Raw genomic sequence first — 10,328 nt, 5'->3', positions numbered from 1 at the left:
ACTAATGGAATAAGCAGTGAGACTTGATTGTTGCAATTTTGATGCCCATTTGTTAAAGTGATGGTCACAGTCTTGATCTGTTGGGTATAGGGGCCCAAACCACAAAGTTCAGTGGGTTAATATAGCTTAGGTTTGCATATTGTTTGAGTCATTAACCATTAACTTTTGTCTCTCCCAAGAGGGGACACAGCCAGGATAGCTGACACCAACTGACCAAAGGGATATTCTACAGCTTGTGGCATCATGCTCGACATGCAAATCGGAGGGAAGAGGAAGGAACGGGTGGGAAGTTTGAGGTGATGACATTTGTCTTCATGAGTAGCTATTACATGTAAAGGAGCCCTGCTTTCCTGAGGATGGCTGAACACCTGCCTGCCCTTGAGAAGCAGTGAATTATTCCCTTGTTTTATTTGCTTGTGTATGCAGTTTTTGCTTTATCTGTTAAACTATCTTTGTCTCAGCACACAAGTTTTATCACTTTTGCTCTTCCAATTTCCTCCCTCATCCCATTGTTGGTCAGTAAGTGGCTGTGGAGTGCTTAGTTGCTGGTTGAATTTAAACCTTGACAACCACCTTCAGGTGTTCTTGATGCTTCCCAGATGCTACTGCACCATCTCCATTTGTGTATCTGGGCTATGAACAAAGTCAGGGAAATAATTCATGTTCAGGCAATTTGTTGGTGTATATTATAACAATTTTCAAACTAGAGGTTGATGCTCTGATCTAGATCATATGTTCACCACACAAACAATTATTATTGCATTTATTACAGTGAACACATGCTACAGCAAAATACATGGAGAAGATGAGTGCAAGGAAAACTCTCAGTGTCATATTGATGGTGAAGACTTGGTCTCATGCAGTCATAGAATCAGGTCAGGTTGCTCAGAGCTGGGTCCAACCTCACCTTCAAAGTTTTCAGGGGTGGGGTATCCATCACCTATCTGTGTAACTTGTTCCTGTGTTTCACCATCCTCATTGTAAAAATTCTTCCCTCTGTTTAATCTAAATCTACTTTCAGGTTAAACACATTTCTTCTGGTCCTATTGCAACAGACCCTGCTTAAGAGTCTGCCCTCAACTTCCCTTCTTACAGGGTTTCTTTAATTATTAGAAGTCCAGGGAGGCCGCCTGGCCTTCCAATAATTAATTAATTAATCATATAAGGTCTCCCAAGAACCTTCTCTTTCTCAGCTTGAGCAACTCCGACTCTCCCAGCCTTTTCCCTTAGGAGACATGTTCAGCCTTTTGACAATATTCGGGGCCATTATCTGCCCCCAATCCAACAGGTCACTGTTGTTTCTGACCAGCTAAGCAGAGACAAAAAAGAAACACTCTGACCAGTATAAATACTTTTTGTTATGGAAACTCAAGTGCAATGCTCAGTTCTTGTTCTCCTGAGGCCATTGAGTGCCTTCATGGTAACTAAAATAGAAATCAGAAATGGCAGTGCTTTAGATTACCCTTAATCATTTAGCTATGGGAAGAAAGAAGTTTTCTTGTACATGCTAATTTCCTTTCCCAATAGTGTATGGGCAGTTGTAATATTTATGTTGCTACTGATCCCTAATGATTATTTTCAAAGATAGAAATTTATATTTTTATGTCTAATCCTTGCCAGTCAAGCCTCTGTTGAATCTGAAACTTTTTCATTTCTGTCAGTGTGTTTGTTATTTACACTCCTTTATTGAAAGCAGAGCACTGAAAGCTTGGGAGAACGCACCTGACACACATAATTCCATAAGATTTTATGCCTAAAGATAGTTTAACTGAGAAGGATATTTCATTTGAAACAAGGGAAATTTAGAGTAGTAATACAAACAATAATTTTAAAGTCTTTGAAAATATTGCTTTTGCAATTGGAAAATAGTTCTGTTGATTCAAGAAAGAAAAAGAAATTTCTCTGAGAAAAGAAAAAAGAAAGTATCATTAGATTCTTCAAATTATCTTTTAAAATCTCTGCTTGGTTTGGGTGTTAATTAATAAGCCTAATTCTAAAGCAAAGCTTTGCTTTGTAAACCTATGTTTACAGATAGAAGGATTTTATGATTAGCATTAAAAGCATACATGTGTTATATTTGTGTCTACCATTGATTATGTATGTTGGAGTTCTCAAGTATACATTGTGTAATGTAAATGTAAGTATACAAAAAATATGTATTATATCTATTTAATCTTCAACACATACATCATCGTTTACACTGACATAGAAAGGGATTGTATGTGGACATTTTTCAGAAAATGAAATGCATGCATTGTTTCTAGAGCTTTTCTGTAGAGAGGAAATATCTTTACATGGGATTTCTAAACTGAATCCAACTACTGAAAATATAGAGTGACTGTCAAAATAAAGCCACTGTAACTGTTTTATGTATTCAGACTTTCACATTCATGTTTGTGAGTGAATAAATATACCTGTCTATATGCACCTATATATTAACATATCTCTATATCTAAAACATTCTAGATTAGTGTAAATGTGATGTCACCTACTTTTAAAGGAATTTTTGATATAAATACATACGTGTATATATATATGTGTTTTTTTTCATGTATACACATATATAAACATACATGCATATTAAATCTTGTTTAGCTGTCTAAGTATGACTCTTTGGATATATATTCCTCAAAAAATAAATCAAAATTATTTTTTATTTTATTTTTTCTGTTGTTTTATTTTCTCTCTCCTTTCCACCTCCTTGGTTTTTTGGTTTTTTTTTTTTTCAAAAAGAGGAAAGATTGTTGCATACTTTTTTATTTTCCTTTAGAAAATGTAATAAACCAAGATGATTTTGATTTCATTTGTTTGTGGGGTTTTTTTGTTCGCATATTTTTATTTTTTCCTTGTATATCTGAAAAATATGCTTTAGTGTGCTTTAGTAAATCTCAGTTTTCTCACTTATGTTTCTTTTAATCTTTCTTCTTTTGTCAACATATCTCATGCTTAAACCTCAGATCATATTTACTGAAGTGAACTTAAAATAATTGCATTCAAAATTAGATCAGAACGAACAGATTATTCTGAAAATTACTTTTCACTTTCAGCTAATATGATTTCCACCACATTTCAAAAACTGTAAAAGTTTCTTGCAGGTCAGATGATGCAAATGAGAGTTCACACTTTCAATCCAGCTTTATTCTATGTAAGACAAATACCTTATAGTCAAATATATTATTCTGCATTTTTTTCATAAAAATCATTGTATGAGACCAAATAATTCCAAATATCAATAGTTTGCCAAAGTAGACTGGACTTCACTTTTCACAGTTTTGGGGTTTTTTTCTGACGCTCTTCATATTTTATTCTCTGTATTCATTCATATTTTTCAGTGATCCTTGATATAATATAAATCTGTTGTTGTTTGTTATCTTTGGTGGGAAGTAACTTAAGCCTGAAATATTTTTAGTTAATTTTTGTTACCCACTGAGTTTAGCAAAAAAAGGTGAATTTGTGAGTTTTTAAAAAAAATCTCCTTATCTAGCACACTGTGTGCAACATGAAACTTTCTTACAAAGATTTTGGTTAAGACATTTTGAGGTTCATAGACATCAGACAAAAATTGCGTTCTTCATTTAGGTCTTCTCTCTTAAGTAGTTCCTACAGTTGCATTTAATTGCTTGCTTATAAAGATATTTTTTGTTTATTCATCTTAATTGTGCTTTGTTTTCAGCAACAGTGCTGGAGATTCCACCACAAACAATAGCTTTTAACTTGTATTCCTGTGTTTTAGCAATTTCTGGAGAAAGATTCAAAATTGTGCCACTGGGACTACATTCCTGATTCTCAGGTGTCTTGTTAGGAGATAAGTTTTACAGTAACTTTTGTACAATAATATTGCGTTGTTCCCAGATCTTCTACAAGAAGTTCAAACTCATTGAAACATTTTGCCTCTTACGAAGAAAACACCAGCTGAGCTCAGTATCTGTGGGGGCCAAAGGGAATTGGTACACAGGTAACTGTGCAGGCAGGGTTTTGCCCATTTCTCAAATGTTTCCACCACACTTCAAAATCCTACCACTAAGCAGAGTAAATCTAAGGTGGTGCAAATTTGAGAAGTGACAGTAAAATGATTTGGTTTGTTGTTAGTATTTTTTATTACATATAAAATTTCCAAAGGATGTTATTTCATGCTGCTGATGTAATCAACATGACTTAGATTTGGGGCAAAAGTTTGTCTGTTTATGTCACAAAGTGTCTTTTTAGGACCCAGTATGCAAAATTTTCTTTTTTTTTTTTTTTTTTTTTTTTTTTTTTAATTGAGACAGGAAGGTACAGATCTGCAAGTGATTTAGGACATAACTTTTTTACATAAATTTTCTTACTCTACATTCTCAAAGAATTAACGAAGGAATAATTTGCTATGTGTCAAAGTTTCAGAAAATCTTTGGCATTTTTTGGATCACTGACCATGCAAAGAACTTTGTGACAGTTCATTTTTCATGTTTCTTGTATTGTCAGCTTGATGACAATGGATTGCTACTGATGGTGGTCCAAAATATGTATCTTCCACCTGAAATAAATATTCAGCAAAACCTGGCTTCAGAATAAAAACAAAAACCAACAGAGAAGTAGTAGCCTGTGGTATAATGTGTCAGTTTGAAGAGTTAGTAATCACAATTAATGGATTACAGTGGGAGAATAATTTACCTGGCAGGCTGTCATCTGATGGGCTTTCTATACATTCAAATTTTCTGTGATATTTGAGAGGTCCTTGTGGCCTTAATGCTTCTGTGATACCCGTCTTGTGGCTTCAGGATATCTGCAAGACAGAGGAAGAACGATGGAAGAATCCTTATTCAGATGTATCATGAACGGCTGTTATACTAAACTTCATTAGGAAGCTGAGCTCCCCTGCTGAAAATTCAGTGATAACTCAAAGTATACTTGGTGGAAACCCCATGTTTTTCTCCCTCTCTGTTTAAGTTATATTCAGCATCTGCTCTTCTTCCTCGAGTCTCACATTGCTTACCAGAGCCCTTTTAACACAGACTGTGCTTGGGGAAGGTTAGTGAGGGTTTCCTGTGCAAAAGTAAACTGTGCTCTTGGTGCATACTCTGGAGTGACACAGTTCTGAAGGATTCAATCACAAACTGTTTTTCCAGACTACTTCTTCTGATTCAGTGGGAAGAATAGGCAACAGTTCCTTACAGATGAGTTTATCATGGTTTTGAGCCTATTTGGTTTTCTTTCCAGATTTAAGTATATACTGTCTCTATATTATTTGACCACTGCAAGGAAACAGAATTGCTAGCAATTATATTGGGTTTTTCTTTGCCACTGATCATAGGTACTTGATGTGGGTTTTGTTAAACAGTAAATAACTTTTATCTACAGTCTCATTTAAACAACACTTAGATTATCTTCAAGATTTTTAAAAAATACATTAAATATATTTTTTTAACAAACAGAAAACTATTCGTAATTAGAGGTAATTGAGACATGATTTTTCAATGCACTTAGCTATATCGGATATTTGCATGTTAAAACAAATTACTCTAGATGCCCTAAACATTAGTAGCTTTTATAATTTCTGAAAATCAGGACTTGCATCGTTGAACAATCTAGAAAATGAGGAAAGCAGGAAATATAAGCAACTGGGAAGGCTACCAGTTACCTGTCTTCTCTGGAAACAGGTCACCATGGAAAAATCAAAGATAGAGTCACAATCAGGCATAGAAATCAAATTAATTTTGTTTTCTTCTCATGATAGTACCTGTTCTTTGCCCCAAATTCCCTATATTATTCTATAAATTACTTTTTGAAATAAGTAAAGAAAAAACTCTCACAAAAAATAAAGTTCCATTAAAAAACGGATTCATTAAATTTTCTAATTCACATGTCACAGGTCCCTGAAGTTCATCCATCTGTAATTAAATTAAATCCTAGAAGTACTGTCCAGCTACAGCATAACCAATCATATTGAATGAAGGGCATTTTACACTGGGCTATTTTGCTTGTTCTGTATAAACACTGGCATCAGTATCTTTAATATTAAAACATTTATTAAAATGTCATTTATCATTCAGCTGCACATTTTTTTAAGGCACTTGGATATTTTCTCTAGTGCATTTGATTTAAAGATGTTTATTCCTATGAGCCATTGGCATAAGTCTTGGTTACTAATGGGCTGGAAACACTACTTCATCATTTTATATTTTACAAGAATATCAGACAGAATCTCTCTAAGTATATACTAGGGACATTTATTAGAATCTACTCATCTCTGCATAATCTTAAAGTTTTAAAAAATTATTATTTAATTTTGTAAGTCTATTCTCAAATAGATAAGTTGTGGCAGTTTTTATTCTTAATAGTCTTAAAAAACTTGTGGATTTTTTTATTTTCTTTGAACAACCACAAATAGTTTGGTTGAGGATTTACCCTAGATCTATATTTCACAAAATAACAATTTTGAATGCATTCATTCAATTAATCTTCACTAATAACGTGAAATCCAGAGTACAAATACTAATTTTGGGGTACAAATTGTACAACAACAGCTTTTATTTCAAAAAACAGTTGTCTAAAATTTTTAGCTACTCCAATGTTTTATTACTGCCTTGTGTAGTACTTTCTGAATATCTGTTACACAATTCCACCATAACACCTTATTTTGTCTCCTGCTTCAAAGACTGCTGCTCCAGATACAAACAAGGAATTCTCACTCTGTTTCCTTGATTTATAGCAAGCATTGACTAAGTAACTTGCTCAGTCTTCTGGCCCTTTTGCCCTTTTAATCATCATGTCATCCTTAAAAATTCTATCAAAGATTCCAATCTTTTAATAATATACAATATTCCACCAATTTTCAGTTAAGGCAGTGATAGCAATTTTCTCATAATTAATTGAGATTTCTGCTGCTTGCACCTTTTCTTGGCTTTAAGCAAAATTGAAAATTTCAGCTCGGGTTAATTTTGTATCTTCTTCTTTGTCTCATTTATCATTGCAGCTAAACTCCAGCTATGGATATTTTCTCTTGCAACTCAAGCCATTTCTTTCACATAGTCCTCTCAGGAACCCAGACCCACTCTCAACTAAATCAAAATCTTCGGCTTCACAGCAATAACACAATAAGGTGAAAAGACAGGCAGGCCCTTTAGAGTGCAATTCATCCCATCATAGATGTGATGCATAAGATAAGGAGATATGTCACACTTAAGAAATAACTACATTTCTATTAGATGTAGAGATATTGCAAGCCATGAAGCATACATTTGCTATCTTCTTTCTAAGTTATTAAATCTGGGCATCTTGAATCTCTTATTTAAAGATGAACTCTGCTCTTTCTTTCATTTTACTCTTGTGAATTTTTCCCAGACAGCAGAGTTATCAAAAATTGCAAACTTTTGAGACATTGCAAGCTGGAATTTATGCTTTTAGAATGTAATCATATTTCAATTATATTTTTAAGGATGATTTTTGTTTGTTTCAAATGAACAAAAATTTCCAGAAGAGACTATATTTCCTTAGAGCCTAATTTTAAAGGAGAAAAATAATTAGATGATCTAATCTTTATAATTTTTAATAATTGTATTCTTAATAGCCAACAGTAATCATAATAAAACAACAGATATGATGAAAATCTATTTATTTCTTCTGTAATTCTTAGAACAAATATTTGCATTTTTTTTTTATGTTGCAAATGTAGTTCAAATTTAAATAAGGAAAAAAAAAAAAACACAGAAAACATAGAAATCCTCCTATTAAAGCATTTAACAGACTTCTGAAGAATAGGACTGAAAAGTTAAGTTCAGAGCTCAAATAAATACCTCCTGGAAACTGCACCCCAGCAAGGGCTTATTTTTAACAGCTTTCCCCTACAATTTTCAGTTTTTAACATGAGATATGTGTATGCTCCTGAACTCAGAGCATCATACTCTCATAAGAATCAGTATGCTCAGTTTTAGACTGTTGGTTGCATAATTAAATATATGTGTGGTCTTTAACTTATATGAATTTGTAATTACACTTTAACCCATTGATTACTGGAAGCTTTGCCCAATTTATTTTGTCTAATATGAGCTTGTAGAAATGAAAACTCTCTCTAGCCTAAAACACGTATTGAGACTAAAAGGTTAAAAGTGGAGTATCAAATCTAAGAAAGTTATCAAGAAATCCTGCTGGGAATTTGACACAAACTGTTAATGAATCTTGCAGCAATTGTCACAGTATCTTGCACTAGAGCACTGGGTGTATTGTATTTCTATACCAGCCATTTATTCTTTCAAGTATCAACTAACCTGGCTTCACAAAGGCACTTTTATATATTCAACACCATTTGATTTGCATATTTTTAGTCAGCAGTGCTAGGTTCAGCAACAGCCAAAATTCCAGTCTCTGTTCCTGTTTATGCCTTTATCTAGTCTTTATATTCACCAGAACAACTTGCGTGGGTGTGTACTAGAATGGGGACCCAATCCTACTGGAAAAATAACTAAATAATAATAAAAAAATTGCTGGTTTACTTTTTAAATGCATGAGTTACACATTTTGATCACTATAAGTCTTCACAAATAAAAGCCTAGTATTAAGACAGAAAGGAGTGTTAGTGTGGGAGAGGAAATGCATTATGAATTGCTGAAATTATTTTCAACAGTGTTACTACAGAATATGTAATATGGCCAGAGCAGCTTATCAGGCTTATTGAAAAGCAAACATGATTTTGTGATAGAATATAGAGCAAAAGGGAATGCAAGAGAGATGCTGGAAGAATGACTGGGGAAAGAAAAGGAAGAGGAAAAAAATGCACCCAAATTGTTGAATTGAAAAACAGAACATAATCTAGCAATGCATGCTTGCAGCCCAAATTGCCAGCCATATCCCATGATGCAGCATAAGGGGGTTGCCAGTAGGTCAAGAGAGGTGAATCTGCTCTGGTGAGGACCCATCGGGAACACCATGTCCAGTTCCAGAGTCCTCAGCACAGGAAAATTATGGACCTGTTAGAACAGGTCCACAGGATGGCTGGAGTACCTATTTCATGAAGAAAGGCTGAGAGAGTTGAGGTTGTTCATCCTGGAGAAAAGGAGGTTTGAGCAGACCTTATAGAGACCTTCTAGCTCATAAAGGGAGACTACAAGAAAGATGGAAAATAATTTTTAGTAGGGCCTGTTGTGATAGGACAATTAATAAATATTTTAAACAAAAGGAGAGAAGATTCAGACTAGATAGACAGAAGAAATTTTTTATAATGAAGGTGGTGAAACACTGGAACAGGTTAGTCAGAGAAATGGCAGATACCTCATCCAGGGAAGTCTTCAAGGTCAGGTTAGATGCAGCTCTGAGCAACCTGTCTAGTGGAATATATCTCAGCTTTTTGCAGGGGGTTAGACTAGATAACATTTAAATGTTTCCACTAATCCAAAGCAAGAGTCTAGGATCCTAAGATTCTCATTTAGTGATGTTTAAAAAACACTTTGCACAGCTGAAATATTTCTGCATAATTGCCTCCCTTCCTTCCTCTTCACAGAAGGTCTAGATGGAGAAACCATGAAGGCATGTGAATGAAACCCCCTGGATGAAAGGTATCCGGTCCCTGCATTCCTGTATTCAAACTCAAAATATTAGGTTGCATCAGCCTTGTTAGAGGGTAGAAAACAGCTGATATGCAGACTTCTTGTTCATCACAGCATGAAAAGGGTCCTGGTTTATTCCTCTTTACAGCTCAGGGATCCTGACTCCAACTATTCACTGGCTCTGGCTGCAGCAAGCTTCTACTGTAGGTTTCCCTTGCAGCCTCTGACTACTGGTTATTTCCTGCTAAACTATGGTGGCAGGTATCAGTTTGCAGAGTCTGACTGCAGGCTTTTACCCAGCTAGACTGTGGCTGCAGGTTCCAACAATGGGCTCTAAATGCAGACCCAGACTGACCTCACAGTATTGATTCTCTCCCCAAGCTCCTTCCTCTTCATGATTCCCTCTCCCCACCTAACCCACTCCCTTTTATCACACTTATCTTAATTGGATATAGCTGTGACTCATCAGGGTCGAGGCAATATTGGGTAGTTAACACAGCTTATCAGGAGTGAGGTCACCTGTATTCCCTTCTCCTACAACTAGGCGTTATACATGTGAGGGGTGATAGGCTTGTTCCTTGTTTCCCAACCAGATTTTAAAATAAATTAAAACTGAAAAAAACAAATCCTTTTTCTCATGAGTCACTACAAGATATATGTTCTGTGATTTCAGGAAGAATTTATGCCAAAAATCTATAAATGAAAAAGGAAAACTGATTTCGAAGGTAGAAATGTTTGAAACTTGCTCCATTGCTGGAGTGCTTGTTTTGAACAACATTGTATGCCTTTGTATGTATGCATCTGTGTGTA

The 10,328-nt window shown here is 34.7% G+C and overlaps 1 long non-coding RNA gene across 3 annotated transcripts; it reads right to left on the bottom strand.

Moving 5' to 3' along the window:
- Nucleotides 1-4,247: 4,247 nt before the first annotated feature.
- Nucleotides 4,248-9,913, bottom strand: LOC120750788 (uncharacterized). Of its 3 annotated transcripts, XR_005700147.2 has the most exons (4): nucleotides 9,874-9,908; nucleotides 9,244-9,292; nucleotides 4,651-4,762; nucleotides 4,248-4,513 (listed from the first exon to the last, which is right to left on the bottom strand). It is a non-coding gene; the product is annotated as an uncharacterized LOC120750788 (long non-coding RNA). The 3 variants fall into 3 exon arrangements; XR_005700146.2 differs by lacking the exon at nucleotides 9,244-9,292 and having other exon boundaries at nucleotides 9,874-9,913; XR_009207681.1 differs by lacking the exon at nucleotides 9,874-9,908 and having other exon boundaries at nucleotides 4,249-4,513; nucleotides 9,244-9,653.
- Between the last annotated feature and the right edge of the window lie 415 nt (nucleotides 9,914-10,328).

The sequence above is a fragment of the Hirundo rustica genome, chromosome 3 (genome assembly GCF_015227805.2).
Source record: "Hirundo rustica isolate bHirRus1 chromosome 3, bHirRus1.pri.v3, whole genome shotgun sequence".
NCBI classification, from domain to species: domain Eukaryota; kingdom Metazoa; phylum Chordata; class Aves; order Passeriformes; family Hirundinidae; genus Hirundo; species Hirundo rustica.
Note: the sequence above shows the minus strand (reverse complement) of the source record. Positions and strands in the feature narration are given on the sequence as shown.